General features: G+C 35.6%; 1 protein-coding gene across 4 annotated transcripts in view; it reads right to left on the bottom strand.

Moving 5' to 3' along the window:
* DLC1 (DLC1 Rho GTPase activating protein) overlaps window positions 1-20455 on the bottom strand; it is a 260198-nt gene extending 239743 nt beyond the window's left edge. For 3 of the 4 annotated variants that reach the window (XM_420693.8, XM_046940464.1, XM_040699460.2), the window contains exons 1-2: window positions 20335-20455; window positions 20091-20139 (exon numbers count right to left, since the gene is read on the bottom strand). The gene's annotated coding sequence lies outside the window, so the exon portion shown is untranslated. Of the gene's footprint in view, window positions 1-20090; window positions 20140-20251 lie in introns of all 4 variants that reach the window. The other variant, XM_046940463.1, reaches the window with a different exon arrangement.
* Window positions 20456-20922: the final 467 nt, after the last annotated feature.

Below are 20922 nucleotides of genomic sequence, written 5' to 3'. Positions count from 1 at the left end.
GGCTGTTCCTAGGAATGGTAAGATTATGCCTTCACCAGTTATACCTTAAACCCAACTGCGATAGCTCCTCCTGAACAAATTTCTCAAATATTTAAATATCTGTTTTTCAAGGTGTTTAACGCCAGATCCTGAGTTCTACCCACATACCTGCAAGGTCACATCTTTTGGTCTCTGCTTATATCATAGAATGGAATGGTTTGGGTTGGAAGGGACTCTTAAGATCATCTAGTTCCAATCCACCTGCTATAGGCAGGGACACCTCCCTCTACACCAGGTTGCTCAAAGTCCCATCCAGCCTGGCCTTGAATGCTTCCAGGGAGGGGGCATTCACAACGTCACTGGGAAACACATGCCAGTATTTCACCACCCTCACAATAAAGAATTTCTTCCTAATATCCAGTCTAAATCTATCCTCTCCCAGTTGAAAACCATTTCCTCTTGTCCTGTTGCTACATGCCCTTCTAAAAAGTCCCTCCCCAGCTTTCCTGTAGGCCCCCTTCAGGCACTGGAAGGCTGCTATAACATCTCCTCAGAGCCTTCTCTTCTCGAGGCTGAAGAGCCCCAGTTCCTTCAGCCTGTCTTCATAGGGGAGGTGGTCTAGCTCTCTGATCATCTCTGTGAACCTCTTCTGGAATTTCTCTCATAACTTCACATCTTTCTTCTGCAGGGGCTCCAGAACTGGACGCAACACTTCAGGTGGGTTCTCATGAGAGCAGATAGAGGGGCAGAATCACCTCCCTCGACATGCTGGTCACACTTGTCTTGATGCAACCCAGGATAGGCCTGGCCTTCTGGGTTGCAAGCACACGTTGCTGGCTCATGTTGAATCTTTCATCAACTGACACTCCCAAATCCTTCTCCTCAGGGCTGCTTTCAAGCCATTCTCCATCCAACCCCTATCTGTGCTTGGGATTGCTCTGACCCAGGTGCAGGACCTTGCACTTGGTCTTGTTGAACTGAATGAGGTTGGCATGGGTCCACCTCTCAAGACTGACCAAGTCGCTCTGGATAGCATCCCTTAACTCTAGCATGTAATCTGCAAACTTGCTGAGGGTGCACTCAATCCCACTGTCCACATTACCTACAAAGATGTTAAATAACATCAGTACAAATATTAATCCCTGAGGAATGCCACACATCACCAGCCTCCACTCGGACACTGAGCTGTTGACAGCAACTCTCCAAGTGCAAGCATTCAGACAATTCCTTATCCAGAGTGTGCTTTATCCATCAAATCCATTTTTCTCCAATTTGGTGACCAGGATGTCATGCATAACAGTATCAAATGCTTTGCACAATTCCAGGTAGATGATATCAGTTGCTCTTTCTTTATCCACTGATGCTGTAACTCCATCATAAAAGGCCACCAAGTTTGTCAGGTATAACTTGCCCTTGATGAACCCAGACTGATTACTACAAATCACCTTGTCTTTATTTTTTATGTGCCGATGCCAAAATGTACATATGAATACATAGATATTCATTATAGCCACAAGACTCCTTGTGATATGAACAAAAATTAATCAAATAATTATTCTAAAGTGCCTTTCGAAATTCATGCATCCAGCTTGCTGTTAGCATAAAATAGATACTTGATACAACAAACCCACTGGTAATCCATTTAGTTGGATTAGACACATCTGGCTGAATAATCAAATATTTCACCTTTAAATCACACTCACAAAGGAAGCAATTTTTTTTCACTTTGTGTCTGGTCTTCTGGAGGGAGGCTAACACATAATTTAAATGAAGTACATAGGGGTGTAGTCCTACATTTGTTTCCTTGTGTTTTCATAACTGCTAAGTTCTGAATTTTAACCTCCAAAACATGTTAACTTGAACAGCTTTGACATGTTCTCTCCAACTAGTAACTATTCTTGGACAGTATGCTTGCAAAAGCTTCTGTTTCCCAAGAGAACTTTGCATGCTTCTGTTCCTTTACCAAGTCAAAATACTCTTCATTAAAATATAAGATTTTATTATCTTTTTATATATTACAAATTTCAGATATATTGTCAAAACAAATACAATTTGTCAATGATATATCGTCAAAACAAAGAATACAATTTTGTGACTAAAAGCAATGACCAACTAATTGATTTACATTAGTGATTTACGTTCATTAGTTATAGGATCCAATTGCATTCTAGCCAGCAACCTATAGAAGTATCTATAAGGACCTCTTTAACTGCTAGTTGTTTGATTCCCCTTTGCATAGGGAAGACTCTCTTCGGTATGTTTGAAAGTTTATTTCTACAACTCCTGTTAAAATTTAAGGAAACATAAAAAGTATGCAAGCAGCATGACGTTAGTATGTATATACTCAGTTGCCTTATTTTTAATAGTATTTTTTCATGTTTCTTCTTCAGTGTGTGGGTTGTTTAGGTTAAAAGCACTTTTGGACAATATTTTTTTCTGTTTCCCAGTTAGAACTTGTTATATCACTTTCTAAACTTGATAAATAATGCATAGCAAAGCAAGCTTATGGTGAGTGAATATTAATGGCAGGGATTAGAGCACAGAAACTAATCTACAGTCAAAGAATGCTAAAGCACAGAGTACTAAGTGACATAAGTAGGCTAATTGGATGCTTTTTACAGGAAGTGCTTTACTGCAAACTTGAGATTTACCTGACAAAGATTTACTTGATGACTCTTGGCATGAGAAAGAAAAACAAAATCCTCTTTTTTGTCAGATCTGTGTCTTGACATCAAGGGGAATAGACAAAAATCTATGCAGTATCTTAATGGCATATTATTTTCCTTCTTTATTTATTTCAGTAATCAAATCAATCTTACTACTGTTTTACTCATGTCAAAATCCTTTTCCTACACTTGAAATACTCAACTCAGCTAAATGTTATCTTCTTATTCCATCATACAAGAGAATAACTACAGAAGTCCCTCCCAGCTGTTTCTCAGTGGCTGCAAATGCTAGGTGCTCTAGAGTCTTAGAACAATTTAGATATCAAGAATTCCAAACTCAAAGGCTGGAATCTGCTTTTGACTTGAGGAATTATTAATATATAAATATTTCTTAATGAAATTGATAGTCATATTTTTCAGCCAGAGGTACTATAGAAGTAGAGATCAGTACTAGTTACTAGCCAACTCCACAGATCACAGTCTTAGGATTCAGAGGTGAGACAGGCACTCAAAGGGACAGAGTACTTGAAGCTCAAGCTTAGGTGAAAATGGAAGTAGCAAGAGCAGACAGCTGACCAAAAATATTTCTTCAGTAATGGTCAGAAATGCCTATGTAACATTGGAAATTTAGCTGCCTGCCCAAACCATCAACCACTCAGCCTGATCAAAGTCCAGAACCAAACTGAGCCAGCAGAAAAACTTTGAAGGAAGATCTGAGTACTAAAATCTCAATGTAAGAAAGTGCCAGCAGTAATCCTATACTGTGCTACAGATCTCTCAAGTAAAATCCAGTAACTGTGTTGGATAAATCTCATAAATAACACGACTGGCAAATGCAAGATATGTAAATTATATGTAAATTATAACACAAAATTTTCAAACCGCAATCTCCTAATCTTATACATAGCTGTAGAAGTCAAGATTGTTGTTCTGTAGTCAACAACTATTACAGAGTGGAAATTGTAAGTTATGTTTACATTAATACTTTTGGAGGCCTTTCTTTTAAAAATCCAACATAGGAAACTGAGTTTGAGGCACAGTGCCACCTGAATTTTTGAACAAAGCTGGCAGATGTGTTCATTTACAGAAAACCACTCAAGGTTCATTTGCTTACATGTAGGTATCTACTGCTCTTCTCAATGACAAAAGGAATCTGAAACTCTCCAGGAGATAAATATTCCTTTTGGAGTTATAGTCTTTCTAGACAGATGGGGCATCCTTAGAACCTCTGAGTGTCCGTCTGAGATCAAGCTCTTCCACTGATACGAAATACAGGCACAAACTCACAGTATCAGAGATCTTGCTCAGAAATACATAACTATATCTGTGTGACTTCTGCTGATTTCAGTAGAGCTCTCAGTTGAAACAATGTAAGCTCAGATAAAGCTGGGGTATTCTAAGTAGCTCTGAGGGATAACTCAGGTGCACTGGGGAAGTCTAAATAGAATTAACAGTCTAGAAATATTTTCCAGAGTTATTCTGTAAAGCTTACTGTTAAAATTGTTAGGATATTTTTCCAGAAGGAAGCTATAAGTAAATAAAAACAAAGGTGAAACACAGCAAATACATAAAAAAAACATTATTATATACATAAGGAATAGGTAGCTTAATGCTCCTACATTCATCAATACAGACTGTGACACATCATTTAACTACCCTTTCAAAAGAACTATTTACTAAAGTGTCACTTAAGTAGAATGGCATTTCAGAGATATCTTCACATTTCAAAAGACTACAGAATAATTCTTACTTTATGTAAACACTTATACCAAAATTAGCATATATGTATGTAGCTCTAAAAGTATTGTCTCCTATTTATTTCCATGAAAACTACAGGTACAAAGAGCACAATAAGACTATTTGATAGAGCCAATTCTTAGCTACAAAACAGTTTTCCCGCTGTCACCATCATGAGCTATGCATTTTCACCATGCATGAACAAAAGCCTGCCTGCTGCACTTCTACAGATCTGCACCAGCAAAGGTGATCCACTGTTGCTGTCGCCACTGCTAAAACGCACCACCCACTGATTTACTGTTTTGACATCCACTGGCTGGTCTCCATAAACATTCAGAAAGCATCAATGAATGTCAGTGGGTGCCATTTATTCCACATGGAGCAATTCAATTTCACACCTTTTCTTCTTCTGCACTTCCATGTCAGATGCCATGTTGTCAGACTGCCCCTCTGCTGCCATCTGTCACATGGCAGTAAAAAGAAAAGGAATACTGTAGGGAGGCTCTACTGCCATACCACCAACATTCACCTCTGACAGCAGGTACCAACATAATAAAATATGAGACATTACATGACTAACATGTAATGTGTAATCAATTTTCCATGGAAATATCCGAATCATAGAATTGCTAGGGTTGGAAAAGACCTTAAAGGCCATCAAGTTTCTACCTTCCTGCCATGGGCAGAGTTGTTACCCAATAGAACAGGCTGACCAGGTTTCCATCCAACCTGGCCTTGAATGCCTTCAAGGAGATATCTGAAGTTCAAGGCTTTATACTTTGCTAAGCTAATATTTACACTGTGAAAACAAACTAAAAATCTCAGTACATTTGTGTATGTTTTTAATAGCATACAACTGGCTGTAAGCCTGCAAAGGCACATCAATTTAAACATCTGTATTACCTACAAGGATTAATGAAACTTTGGATGTTAGTACATTATTAGCTTGCACATGATTATTAAGAAAATCAAATTTTAAATCTTGTTGCAAATCACATTCTCCTGGTCAGTTAATTTTCAATGAAAATAAATCCATATATAATAGAAGAATAAGCCATTCCATCTGAGGGTAAGAAAAGATTTTCTTTGGTTGTACTTGCAATATGTTGAGCCCCAATCTATGTGCACATATTTGTACCATATTAATGGTTTTATGACAGAAAGGAGTTTGCTTAAGCGGAAATTCTTCAGTACTACTACTTCAGACTAACTAGTATGAAGTTAGCTTTTGTTAGACAAGGATCACTGCAAGGAGGTACCTGCTATAGGAGGAAAGCTGGTGAAATCCCTGTTTTTGTTTTTTTCCCTACTGCCCATTTATGGTTCTACCTGCAATAGTAAATTACATAAACATGTTTTTATTGCAAATTTTCACTTTCAAAAAAGGAGAATTCCCCAAATTATGCTTTAACTACATGCCATGCTACTATTTCATGCTCTTCTATGTTACAACCCATATTATGGCATTATGAGACATTTTCTATTTGAGAAACTCCATTGCATTTCAAAGGTAGAATCTGTTTTAAACGTAAAAGAAAATCAGGTATGGGAAAAGAAACAAACAAACAAAAAAATGGTAAAATGCTCCACACTGAAATGACAGCAATAGAGTAAATGCAGCTTGTGCAGATTTACTTGAAGTTAGCTACTAGTTGGCTAGAGACTTCCAGACCAAATTATTGCATTTGCAAGTAATATCATTTCTAATATATGCAATTGAATTATATTCTACCTAAAGATTAATCAAGTGAAGGACAACAATAAGGTGGCAAACAATAAATTGAAGCAAGATGATAGTCCAGAAAGAATTGTTTTATATATAATATATATTATTTTATATACAAATATAATATATATATTATATATATAATAATATATATGTGTGTATATATATATATATAATATATATATATACACACACACACACATTTAATAAGAAGGTAATACCTACTAATAATCCTAATTTATTTTCCTTACAACAGTTGAGTCCTGGGAAAAGCTTGTATGGTAATTTTAGAAATATAAATGGTATTCAGAATATTCGGGTTCTTTGTTGTCAAGCATGGAAAGAGTGAAATGATTTCTCTCTCCCCATACGCAGTGTCTGCATTCTGCATACCTCTCAGGAAGTTACAGAACTCATCTTTTCGCTATACAGTGAGACTGCTTTTTGGCTGGAGCAAAGGACAGGGGAGGATGTGGAAGAATACATATAGGAAATCAAGTTTTAACCACAAAAAATAAGTATCAATATGTGGGATAACTTCATCTGTGGATACAAAAGAAAGACTTCCTTTGGCTTTTGTTTTTTGTCCCCTTCTGTTCCCCACTCTGGAAACCCCCTTCTAGTTCAAACCATGCAAGGCACTGCACTTGTGCACAGTCTGTTTTGTTCCACAGGGAAGAATGGAAAAAAGTAAGAGAACATAGCAAATGACGTGGAAACTTTTGACAACTTTTGAATATGGATGACATTCAAGAATGAAAAGTAAAGAATGGGTCATTGTTCATTGTTGTCTTTCCAGGGATTCCACTACATTGTCATGAGATAAATATTCCCAATGCTTTTTTTCCAAGAAACAGGAATGGAGAAAAACTGCTCAATTCACATCTGTGTTAAGCACTGGAGCACAGCAGAATTAGCTAAAGGGCCCATGGAGGAGCAGCTCTTGGAAAAATGAAACAATTTTTGCAATGGACAAAGCACATGGGATAAAGACTGCTAAAGCTATCAGGCAGCCATATCAGTGTTGAATAGGTCAAAAACCATATAACTAAGAAATCAAGTTAACCACTTGTTTAATATACTAAGAGAGAGCCCAGTTACTGTCAAATACCAGAGGAGAATGCGGTACATACTACTGTGTGATTCAGTGCCTCTCTGAAACTAAGTAGCTCAAACACAATAGGACTTTGATCGTGAGCCTATGAGATGAGAGCCAGATCTGGCAATTGTAATATTGAGTTGTATATTTTTAAAAACCTTAAATTCATACACCCCCAGAACACAGTCAAAATTCCAGTACCGATAGCCACATTCTGAACTGAACTTGGTTACTGGGTGTTGCAAGAGAAACAGTTACTAAGTCCTTATCAACATTTGCTTTCCTATTGAACCTTTAAATTGATAAAGAAAATGGTTTGTTTTATCAAAGAGCCGTAGCATATGACACTTTTAGTGGACATGAATGAACTGTTTTTTTCTGGTTTTAGCATAAATGAACACTAAAACCCACAAGCATCAAAGCCTATCTGCCCATCAGGCTGTCTGGCACACACTTTACTCCACTGCACATTCTGAACCACAGCACATTCAGGTTGATATGGAAGTGGTGTAGAGCTTCAAGGGTGAAGCTAAGACTGTCAAGGTTGCACTGATAGCTGCAAAGTGTGTTTGCCACCAAGACAATCCCCACCACACCTTCAAGAGACACTGAGGAAAAATGCGGAAAGCATAGTAATTAACTTGCACCCAAGACTGTGTCTTCAGGAAAGAGCCCATGGTATCACAGCAGTAAGTACCACCAACTTTTAACTCATGTAAATGCATCCAAATTTGACATAAGCACTCTGCAATTCTGCAGCTTTACTGCTTTCTGATGCAAGTGACCACTTCATTCTAGGCAGTTCAAATCTATTTCTTAGTCTTATTCTCTATATTAAAATTGTATCTGTTTTGGGCAGACATTCACATATTTTTCTATTCATGGCATCTTCTGCTTCTTCATTATCAACCAATGCCTATCCAACTTTGCATAACAAACGGGGCTGGACCACCAGCAGCATGCAGTTCCTTGCTATCTCTCATTTGTATAACTTTGCATTTCACTGGATACTGGTTGTGCAACCATTTGAACAGGAATTAGTGACTCCATCTATAGAGCAGTCTTTCCTTACTTGGAATTTTCCTTATTTCCTTATTTTTCATTTGTTTCCCTCCTTTCTCCACTCTGAGAAAAAGTTAAATTTAGACTTTCAAAATGGTTGCTGCTGGGGGAGCCATGAAGAAACAGGACATGGACCAAGATTGTATGACAGATATGGGCTCCCACTGATTAGTGAGCGAACAGGGTTAGCAGCTGAAAATGAAGATGCTCCTAATCACTGCCCTCAGAAACATAGCAGCTGGAGAAGTACAGGAATGGCAGTAGTCCTTCCAAACTTTTTGGAGACATGGATCACATGAACATTAATAATTGCTATAACAATTTGCATGTCTCAGTCATAATAATAAAATTGACTTATACGTGTCTAGATTTCATTACATAGACTTGTCTATGTATCTGTCAATGAAGTAATTTATGCTGTAGCTGATTAGGTACATAAAGAAACCAGTCTGACAAAATTAAATTGTTATATTTCCTTACACAGCAAGCAGTACCCAAAACAGGGAGTACATTTCATAGACTGAGATTTCCCAGCACTCTCTAACTCAGCTTTCAGAATTTTTCAGTAGGAGAACATTTTAAGTGCAGGTTAAAATGATTTTTTATTCACTTACAGTTACAAGTAGATGCTCTATACATCACATCGACAACATAAACCTCCAAAGTATAAAAGCCAAAGACCCTTGCCCTGTCTAAAAGCAATGTGCTAGATAAAACCGGGGAATTTCAATTAAGGATGAATGTGCAATTACTTTAAGGAAGAATAAAACCAAGCTATCCATTAGGAATATATGAGCAGCTGTTTAAAAAAAAAATGCTGTGTGATCATTCAATTAGCTTTCAACATTGAAGGCCACAGATCATTTCATTTGTCACCACATCGATTAGGCAGCTCTACATTTTGAGGGCTGCTTGCCATTAGGTTATTAGATCCAGATAATTTATTGTCTTAGATTTACATGAATACATCCTACATTAGCTGATAAAGAAAGTTAGAAAATTTGTATCAAGCCCTTTTTATATGTATAACAAAATACTATTCTCAAAACACAGGCAGATATTATATGTATTTCTTCAAGGTAAATTATGAGTAAGGACTTAAAACTGAAAATTCTCATATCCATTCTGTTAACTGTGAAACTACAAGATAAAAATAAATACTGGGGAAGTAATACTAAACAGGAAAATCTTAAGTATTCTCTCAAAATCATAAAAATCAACATCTGAGGTACAAAAGCCATTTCTAGAATTTTTATGTTTCTGAACCCTCCTTTTTTCCAACAGTAAAACAACCTTCACATCTATTAGTAGCTTGAATTGGAAATATACTAACTATAACAAGATCTTTTTTTTTAAGTAAAGGTATTTATAGAGTTTTTAAAACACCATGTTTCTTCATAGAAGCTGAATTGACACTGTAATATCTGAAGTAATTTTATTTAAAGAAAAATTAATTGGAAATGCTTTCTTGTTTTGTTACAAGATGTATAAAAGATCATTCTCCTACCTTAGTAAAAGATGCCTGCTTCTGACTGGAGCAATTTTACTTGCACGCTTGTAAACTCTTGAGCAGTAATCCTGTTATGTGTCTACAGCAGTTTCATAGGGGTGGGACTTCTGTCTAATAATGAATTCACTAGGGAATCTTTCTGTTCAAAGAATACTGCTGCAGAAAAGGCACTCTACATTTGCTGTCACAAGGTTTTAGATGATTAGGGTGAGACACAGGAAGTAAGTACACTTACATCTATTCAGTGATGCGGAATAAAATATTTTCTATATGGTAATACTTAGGCAAAAAGACTGAAAATTGCATTATGCTTTACAGGAGAATTGTAAATGTGTGTGTACACACATATTAAAGAAAACAAATATGAGAAAATCACTTATCTAGTCTGTATGGGTGTAACATACTGGCATGACTGGTATGGTTAGCAATTTTAAACATATTATCTGAGAACCAGAAACTCAAAATCATAGTTTAAAATGCACATTCATACTTTAAACTCAAAATTGTACTTTAATGTACAGATTCATACTTTAAAACTTGTATTTTATTATATCATAATCATAAATGATGAGCTGCCTGAAAAGCAGATGTACATCAGCCCACTGGCAACCACTAATTTCCCCTGTCCAGTGGCAGCACAGATCTAATGAAGGTACCCTGTAATATGTTAACTAACTCAATAACATCAAAGCTAGCTTCCTACAAGCTCTGTGATTGAGAATGGTAATGCTTATGGTCATTATTAAGATCTATGAGCAAAAAAAAAAAAAAAAAAGAAAACCTGGAGAGTACATGTGGTCACATAAGGCAGACAAACATATGACAGCAGACTTACACGGCTACCGGAAGAGACATTTCTGACAAGGTTACAGCACTGAATGTGACAAAGGCTGAATAAGTGTTCCACTGTTGAACCAACCATTTTAGTGAAGCTAAATCATCCAGCATTTTTCTCATCTCATTTGTAGATTATAAAAAGCAAAATAAAGCACAGCTTATGTCTAGATCTAAAATCATCAAAACCAAGTTAAAAATAGAACTCGATAGATTTTAAGATACCCAAATTGAAAAAAACTGACACCCTCAATTTTGGGTAATGTTTAAATCAGGAAAACCTCTAAAGGAAGCAACATAGTATTAATAGAACTAAAATTCCCTATAGGCCTCTAGAATTGCTTCTTTACTTATTCACAGATGTTCAGTTGAGGACATGGTTGTGAATGTTCCTAGCTAGCTCTTCCAAAATGTGAAATTGGGCCAAGAAAATAGATGTTTCCTTCCCTAAAATACTGAAGCGCCTCTCAACTTTTCCCGTTTGCTGCCTCACTACAGGTACTGAGAGTCTCAGATTTCTTTATGAATTCCTCTGATTCAGCATTGATTCAAAGTATGGAAGACAAATCAGCTCCCCTACCTTTTATTTCATTTCCCAACTATATGCAACTGCCCTAACCAGCAAGTCACAAAGTGGTCTACGTGTTTACTGCATCTTCTTTTGAAACTGTTTCAATAAGGACACAGCACAAGAATTTGAGGTACTTATAAGACAAACCAAAATAATAAATGCATACTAGAAAGTTCAAACATGAACATAACCTGAATAGCAGGTAACGACCTTTACCTAGAGTAGAATTTTAGGATTTTATTTCAAGAGAAGTAGAAAGAATGTACAGTTACTTAAAGGGCAGAAGTAATAGCAGAGAGGGATGAGAACATATTGAGCTAGTCAAAAGCCAGAACAGACAAAAAAAGGAATAATTTGTTCCCATCATTCTCATCCCATCCCATTAGAGCAGATCATATGGCAAGGAAGGGGTTTAATCTGCAGGAAGAAGCGTTTTCTAAAGTCTGTTGTGGATCTACCAGTAAAGACAGACTCGGCAGTCTTGCCTAAAAAGCTTCAAGATCAGATTGAACAAAACAATAGTAAATAATGGTTTTACATTGGCTAAATGAAGTGGTCTGCTGGTCTGTACAAGAGCTTTTGTTACAAGTTCGATATATTGAGCACGCATAAACGAAGTACAGTTGTATCAGAAATAATTTTATCTATAGTATTTTTCTAACTGAAAAAGAAAGGTTCAGAAGTATTGATTATATTCCAGAAGTATAAGTTTAACCTTGCTGATAAAAATCTTAAATTGATATGACACTAGTTTATCATTTTACTCTTACTTTAAAACAGCCAAAAAAATGCAAGCTGTTTACCTAAATTAACCTTGTTCTTTTCTCAATTATATGTAGAAACATTAAGACTACTTCCCATAGCTCTGAGAGCAAAATCTTCACATCAGTACTTTGATTCTGCTTTTTGTATAAAGTAATTGCACCCCAGTAGATCTGAGAACTTAATTATTCTGACTTAACAGATTGATTTTACTTAAGACCTTCTTTTATTGATTTACTATGCAGTTGAAATACTATTTCACCTTCTGGTTTGTGCATTGTTTGTATTAAATTACTAACTGTTTTTCATCTACTTTACAGATTACTTTGTAGAAAAGTGACCTCAAACAGCACAGGTATTGTTTTTTAAGGAAAAAATTGCATGCAGCTCCCTTGTTACTGTTGGATAGCCAAACTTTCAGTAACACTTTTGATCTTTGATAGCCAGTGATTAACAGATACAAGTCTCCTTGTATAGATGTTCTTTAATCACGTTAAGTTGTAGCACTTTGTAAATGGAATGTATTCTTTGGTAGAGGAAATTAAATTTTATAGAATATTTTTTCTGTGAATGTTGGTTTGATTTACAGGTATTGTGTTGCAGAAACATCATCAGTGTTTAACAATATCTGCAACAGCATAAAAACAATGAATGCTTCAGTTAATGACAAAAAATACTGGAGTTATTGGAAAGTACATTTCATCTACAAGCTGTAAACAGAGACTAACTCTGTCAAACAAATTTGAGTAGAATCGTTGTTCAGGGGCATTTAACCATTCCCTTCCCCTTTCAATCAGAAGAGGAATTGCATATACATCCATATAAAAACATGCAAAATGTCTAACATTTTTCTTTATTTTCTAAGCTGGAATACATCAGATAGCATGGAAGACTTGAATCCTACATGGAACTGCTACAGACTTTATTTCAATAGAATGTTTATGGCATGTTGTCTGTCACTCTGTTTTAGTGATGTACAGGTTGTGTAGGGTCAGTTCTTCTGCCTCTCTGGGGAAGAAAGTACTGATATTTTTGAGGAGCCCAAATGCCGATTTTCTTGTACGAAGGGCTTTCAAAAAAGAAGCATGGAGAGTCTGTCCAGCCACCTTGTGTTTCTAATTAAAGAGTTTGCAGAATCACGCATAAGAGCCTTTTTGAGAAAGTCTATTCAAGAAATATTTTTAAAGATACTTATACTATGGAACAGAATAATATATATACTTTAATTGCAGAAAGGTATTTTAATTTCAGCAAGTTATAGAACTGTAGGGAAGAAAATGAAAAAAAGTGCAGGACAGGGGTGCTCACTACAACTAAGCTTGAGTACATCAAAGAGTGGATAACGATATTATACAGGGAAACAGTTAACAGTATCACTGTGCATACTTACTCCATGAAGGGTTTAGAGTCTTTGTAATCTCTTCTAAATTAAAAATAAACACTAAAGCTATATTCTGACAACATTTGGGTTTAAGAAATAAAAGGCTGCAGTGAGAAAAGCTGTTGCAGAGAAGGCTGGCAAAGTCTTCAGTACTTTACTGATGACTTATGCAAAGGACTGCACATAATTATTAGTTAGCCCAGTATTCTACTCAGCCTAGGATACTTCAAGTTTAAGATTTGCTTTCTACAGTTTTCTTCTGGAGATACATCACTGCACTAGTATACTACTTCAAAAAATCTACTTTCCTCACTTCTACTCTACGCAGTTTTAAGCCTCAGACTTTGCAGAGTTTATGCCAATACAATTCTTAATGCATTCCTGTTGCTATGATCAGTTTGTTTACAGCTTGCAGATGAAGTTGCTCATTCATATTTTTGAGAATATTCTGGGATTTTTCATTGACTAAATAGTAACTTTTAACCTTCTTGCCCTACATGCGTGGGCAGTGCTTCCTCTCTGTACATCGCGTGTAATACTTGAATGGCAGCATCAGCTTTTGCCAGCATCAAAAGCATTGTACTGGCATTCTATCTGTACTGCAAGCAAGATTAATAACTGCATATATTATCTTCTGATGGCTAGGCACTGATACAGAATGCACTCAATACACTTTGCTGAAATTTCTTTGTATATAAGAGTAGAATTTAATGTGCTAGAGGAAATTCAGAACAGCATTCCCTATGTTTAATTAACAGGTGCAATATGGCTCAGTAGTCAAGAAAATGAAGAGAACAGCTTTTCTTCAAGTGTGAATTTCCACAGCATAATCTTTTCTTCCCAACTCAAAGGAAAGCATCTTATTTTCTACTAGTATGAAATCTAAGAGAAAACATCACTATTTCTTAAGTATCATGGTGCAAAAATCTAATAGAGAGTGTTGAAAATAATGCAGTAGATAAAAACACTGGAAAATACAATATTTGCTGGTTCAGTTGCTTATATTATTTTTTGCATTGTTTTCTTAAAAAATACACCCTCCCCCAAAAAAGATACAAAAGCCCCCATTCTCTCCCCTACCTGTCCCAAAAATCCAAAACCTGGGGCACAGGTGAACAGGTGAATGGAATAATTTTCTCATGGATTAAACTTAACCACAAGTGGCTACTGTGATAGAAGCAGACTACAGTTTTGCTCTCTTACTTCAAAAACACTGGAAAGCGTTCCTCACACTTGATAGTGCATATTTATTGCATTTCTCATGAATAACCAGAATATAAATACTTTCTATTTGATATTCATAGACTAATATCAAAATACTGTAGTGTTTCCTGAGTTTCCTGTTTCCCATGACTTCCATCTGCGATCTTTTTAGTGACCTTTGCGACAGAGATTTTTTCTTTTTTTTTTCTTTTCTTTTTTTTTTTTTTGTTTCTCTCATGGTTTCTGTGAAAATGAATGTAGCCTAAAGCTGACTTAAGACCAACATTTAGAAATCATTTTGTTCTTCTTCCATTTCTCACCCACACTTTTTTTCCCATACTTATGAAAAAGACAACAAAAATAATTCACAAATATTTGGATGCACTTTTTGTCTTGTTTAGAAGTCAAGGTTTTACAAATATTTGGAGAGATTCATACAAAAAGAGTAATTATGATGGCCTAGATTACTTGTTTTTAGCTGTCTTTTTCTCTATGTATTAAATTGAAAGATATGAGACTAGGCTGGAAAGTTGAGTGCATTCCTCATGAGGAAAAAGAAAAAAGCATATTTCACATGGTTATTCCAGGAGTTGGGAGATCCACCTGAATTTAGCCATACAAAGTTAACACAACATCACAAACACTGAACATTAGTTAAATGATGCATGTAAACTAATTGGCAAAGTAAAACTTTCCTGGTGTTTTTTGTTTTCTTCCAAGTAACAGTAACGTATCAGTAGAAAAAAACATATATTAAAAAAAAAAAAAAATCATACTGCTTCCAGACATTGCAGACTGACAAAGCTGTAACAGATGATGCCTGTTACACTACATGCTGTGAACTTGATCTCAGAGGAAACACAAAAATTAGACTAAAAAATAATTGGGAAATGCAGCAGAAACTTAAGTGTTCAGTGATGCAGTATCTAAAGGGTAAAGTTAAAGAGAGTGAAAGAAGCCTGATCTGTTTACCTTGAGCAAGGGAAGGCCAGGGTAACTTATTCACAATCAAGTATTTTGAGAAATAATCTGCAATCCATTCAGAGCACTTGCAGAGTAGCTTTTCATAAAAGAAATAAAATAAAAATATCAACCACTCTGGTGGGGGGCACTACTGTATCCCATTGCCTCAAGCATTAGAAGTTAATAAGTCAATCCCTTTAAGCTCAAAAAGAATAGTCATCCTGAGCTCCACTTGAGGCCTTCATTTTGCCACATAGATGGGCTCCTCTACCTACAGACTCCCTCTTCTTGCCTTGAGGAGATTGCAACATGACAGAAGCCAGGATGAGCAGTAAATGCAAGAGTACCACAGAAGTATTTCAACTTTTCTTCCCCTTGTAAACATCTTAGAGGAAAAAAAAAAAAGATGGGATCAAAACAAATACAGAAATAAAATCCTCAGACGTCTTTTAAAATAAGATTTTATGCTTGTTTTCAAAAACCGCTGCTTAGAAATTTGTTGGGTACATTTTTCCTTGACTCAGAGCTTCCCTTTACAACCTGCTCTTTTAAGCAGGAACTTCATAGATTTCTTAAACAAGATGGTTATTTACACAGAACAAATCTCCCAGCATAAAGGCAGTGTGTCTGAGATATGTACTTTGCCAAATAAATAGATAAACATATACAAGAACACTTACTTCAAAAAGGTTTTTTATGCTGAGTGGTTCTCTTAAAGAGAAAGAATGTTCAGGCTTTCAGAAACAGCAACCATCGTAAAGTTTAACAATTTACAATTGCTTCTACACAACATTCCTTATCTTGGCACCCTACTAAGAAATAATCTTACTGGTTCCTGATATCAAACTAGAAAAATTCCACCCCGTTTATATATACCAGGAACAGAGAAGTCTCCCTAACATGTAGGATTCACTTCTACTTTGAAGAGTATTTGGGAGAACAAAAATTCCATTAGACACTTAAAGGTGAGATTTAGTAAACAATGTGGTTTTAGCTGACACTGGTAGGTCACTTCCAGTGGCTTCACCGGTAAAAATGGAATAATGCTTCCCTTCCTTATCACAGAGGGAGAACTGAAAAATGACCAAGTTTGTTCAGCAACTGACAACAGTAATAACTTAAATTAGTAATTTCAATCAAAACTGCAACACCAAGTTTTTCCTTGTAAGGCATTGACATCAAAGTGACATAGGAGATCAAGGATAGTATTGGCATAACTACTTTGAAACAAACAAACATGCAACAGGTAGATGTTGTCATTTACCCTTAAGAAGAAGGAAATAAAAGACGAGGACCAAAGTTACTGCCTACATAGATAATAAAACTGGAGATAAAGTCATAAGAGATCTTCATGCTACACACATTCACCAGTCAAGACAGAAGTGTTAATGGGTTTTCCCCACATTAGCTTTTATAGTTAAAAGAAACAAATATTCCAGAAGGAAATTAACTCCATAAATAGAAAATATATTGCTATGGCAGAGACATTGACAAACTATCACTTCTATCTTTAACTTTTGGAGCGAGATAAGATGGAAGGATAGGTCAGAAATTTCATACATATTTGTCCAATCACACAAATATCTTATTATTAAAAAAACAAACAAACCCAAAAAAGTAAAATATTAACTTGGTATTTCTGAGAAAGAGTAGCAAAGGAGAAAGAGAAGGCAGGGAAATTACACCCACAAAAACAGAAGTTTCATCATGAAAACTTACGTCTCAAACAACAAGAACTACATTAAAAAAAAATGTATGAACGACCAATTTATTTCCCTCTATTCTCCCCTCTGCACCCACTTGCTTGCAGGCATGGAAACTTCATGAATTTTAATTCTATCTTTGAACACCATTACAAAAAAAAAAGTTATTTTTTCCTGAAACTAAGAAACAACAACAACAAAATATGTATACCTCACTAGGCTGATATTCAGGATCATGTCTTTTGTTATTTCTTATATTTCTTATCATACTGAGAGGCTGAACAGACGCTTTGTGCCTTCACATGCAGGGATATGAAAGATCCTGACATATCCACTCCTGTTCCAAAGCTGCAAAGGGCATTTAAGACAGAACGTGAAAAAGCACCTTACAGAAAGGAAATTTTGCAGTTCCTTCCTTCCTTATTCACAGCTCATTTTACAAATGTGAAGAGATAGTCAGAGCTATAACACACTGCCACATTGGTTACAGCTAACCACAGACAGATAGCTCTTAAGTATAGGACTCCCATATCACTTCTGTCATTCCTTCTGTTATTTAAATAGATAAATATTTTTATTACAAACTCAAAATGAAGTTTAGATTTTCTTACATGCTTGTGAATCATGCTTGGGATTAGAAATAAGAAGCTTGGTGTTTCCTCCTTTCTCTCTTTTTACTCCTTCTTTTCCTCAGTATTCAATCATTTCACAGAAATACAGAAGAATTATCCTTTTTTTTTTTAAGGTACAATTTCAAGTGCTCAAAGGTGAGCTCTATGATAACGCAACATCATAACTTCAGAGCTTGTGAGATTGAGACAATAGATGAAGCAGGATAAATAGCATAACTGGATGCATAGAAAGAAAAGGAAACATTTATATTTAGTGACAAGAATGGTAATAAGCTCGACTCAGCATTTATTTGGCCTACATATTCTAATTATAATTTATTCAGAGATTTATGTTGCAAATGCACATCTGGACTCTGTCCATTCAACTCCATTGTTACTTGCCCTGCTATTTATTCCAAATGTATTTTCACATAGCTCTACAGAGAGCTTCCTTTTCCCAGGGGATTTGCTTCTACCAGATGGTATTCTCATGTACATATTATGTCTAGATTTCAGTAGTCTTTCCACAACTCTGTTTTCAAGTAACAGAAGATATCACCACACAGTTATGTCTCTTTTAGAGAATTCTGAAGGAATTAAGTTACTGCAGCGTAATGAGTTTTCTAATAGAAGAAATAAATGTTAAAGTGGAAAGATTTGTTCTGTTTCATGTGTTCCTTGTGATAATACTTGTAGGTATTTACAGTTTTCATCCCAAGATGTTGTACACTACCTTTTTTTCTTAGAAAAGATCTTGCTGTGTAATGGCATTATACCTCCCAAGATCAGAACTAAAGATCAGAAGTATATGGTCTTTTGAGTCTATAAACATTGACACACAGGCTGAAAAATGTTGTATTTATTAAAAAAAAAAACAAAAAACTATGAAAGTCAGAACAGATTAGAACACTACTAATTAATGTTTTTAATACATCTTAAATCTAGCTTCCTTAAAAATTAACTACTGTAGGCATGTTATTCTGGAGGAGAGAAGGTTGTTTTAAGAACAAACGTAGAAAGCATTTTTAGCAGTAATTTTAAGATAATTCAGCTGTTTGAAATTTTATTTATTTATTTAATGTTATATGCATCCTGTCAAGTACCGAAGATTTATCTTGCATAACTTTCATGTATCAGGACAAGGATACGAATTTATAGTTGCATTGAATATTAGTGAAAATCATCCATACTGAAATGCAATTTAATAGGACTTGAATCTTCAGCTCTCTTGGTAACACAATATTCCAATATATAACATTTGAATGTTATACTTCACTTTGAGGCAAGTATTTCCTTTACCATACCAGTTTCCTTCTTAGGTAGCAGTCATTCATTATACAAGAAATAATGTTTTTCTTGCTCAAATCTGTTGAGCTTCACTAGGTAATAGTGCTGTCCAACTGATACTTTAAGATGCATCTACCAACATGTTATGAGAAGGCAGTAACTGTAACCATGTGTATTAAACACACTGAAAACCCACTCAAGGAAACTGGATAAAGAGTCATCTATACAGATAATAACAAGCATCAACAACACTGGGACAGGCTCCAGCAACTTATAAAAGACTTAAAAATTATGCAGAGACATTAAAATATTCTTTTACAGTACTAAAACAAGATTTAAAAATCAAGCCACAAAGATATTTTCCTTATGCCCAGCTCTGCTGTAGCACCTTATCTGCATTCCCACATAACAGCCTAAATCCTCCAGTCCGGTGTATACTGAAAAGCAAAACCAATACCAAGTGTTTAGTGAACACTTTAACCACTGTTGCTTGTTTCACAACACAAAGAACATTTCCGACACATCCAATAACACCTGACAGATGCAAGAACTGATATACAAGAAATAGATAGTACCTAACATTCCAGGTCCCAGAAGCAGGTCCCCAGCCCTTCTACGAGTAGCCTTACTTCCAGGCAGACTGGTCATTTTCACAGCTTCCCTTCTTAAAGCATTTATTTACAGCTATTGAAAAATCACCAAAAACTAAAAAAACAACCCTGGAAGCTAACCATCTTTCATACATGAGCATTAACAGTATTGGACACACTCATATTCTGTTAGTTTTTTGACACTGGGCAGACACCTTTGTTACTTGAAAGCCAGCTTAACCATCCTTTGCCAGCCACCAGTTGCGTCAAACTAAAACCAGCAATTATGCAAGCAATAATTAACAGAAAATCAAGCAATTACTATTTAAAATTGTCAACACTCTGGTAAATCTTTAGAGATATACATACTTGATAAATTCTAAGGGAATATTCAAGATAAACTCACCTCAGCATCCACCTCAGAAAGACTGTTTCTGATCAAAACTCTAAAATGCCTAGGAAAAGGCAGAGCAGAGATAAGATTCTTCCTTTGCAGCACAAGACTGAAGTAACATAAGTAGTTATGTTTTATACTTTATAACTACTTTAAGTAGTTGTCTTTTATACCATTATTTTAGCGTTTTACTCCACCAGCAGTGCTATCAGAGGAATAAAGAAGCTTCTAATCATAAAAACATAGCGTGACCCACCTCCCCTTCATTAAGAGTTGTTATATCTGCAGTTATACGTAGGGATGAAGTTAAAATTGGAATGGTTAAAATCAGAGTTTAAACATAAGTTTGTACTTTCCATCCTCATCAGAAACAAGAGAAACTACTCTTGGAAGAACAATTTCATCTTATCTCTCTAAAGATGAAGTCATGAGTGTCTTCTAGAAAGATGTTTTTTTCTCCTAACAATGCGATACTTGTTTCTTGCATTTCAATTGGCACCACTTCATACTGTTGTGTTCTGCAGAACAATAGAGCCAGTTGTAGAATGAAATGAGTCACAAACAACACATGACAGGGGCATGTAAGGTAGAACTGACTATATCATTTTGTTTCAGTTGCCAAACTGCAACAAAATCATATTTGTTCCCTACTTTAATCCAGAATATTATTGTTGATCTAACTACATTTTTTTTTTAAAAATGGCATTACATAACATTCAGAATTCTTCATAAACATCACTACTAAATAGGAGTTTTTAAAGCCCTGATGCTTGCATGATACAAGACAACAGTCTTATATTATTTATCATCCCATAATACAGAGGTGAGAAATATCCCTGCAAGA

Source organism: Gallus gallus, chromosome 4 (genome assembly GCF_016699485.2).
Source record: "Gallus gallus isolate bGalGal1 chromosome 4, bGalGal1.mat.broiler.GRCg7b, whole genome shotgun sequence".
NCBI classification, from domain to species: domain Eukaryota; kingdom Metazoa; phylum Chordata; class Aves; order Galliformes; family Phasianidae; genus Gallus; species Gallus gallus.
Note: the sequence above shows the minus strand (reverse complement) of the source record. Positions and strands in the feature narration are given on the sequence as shown.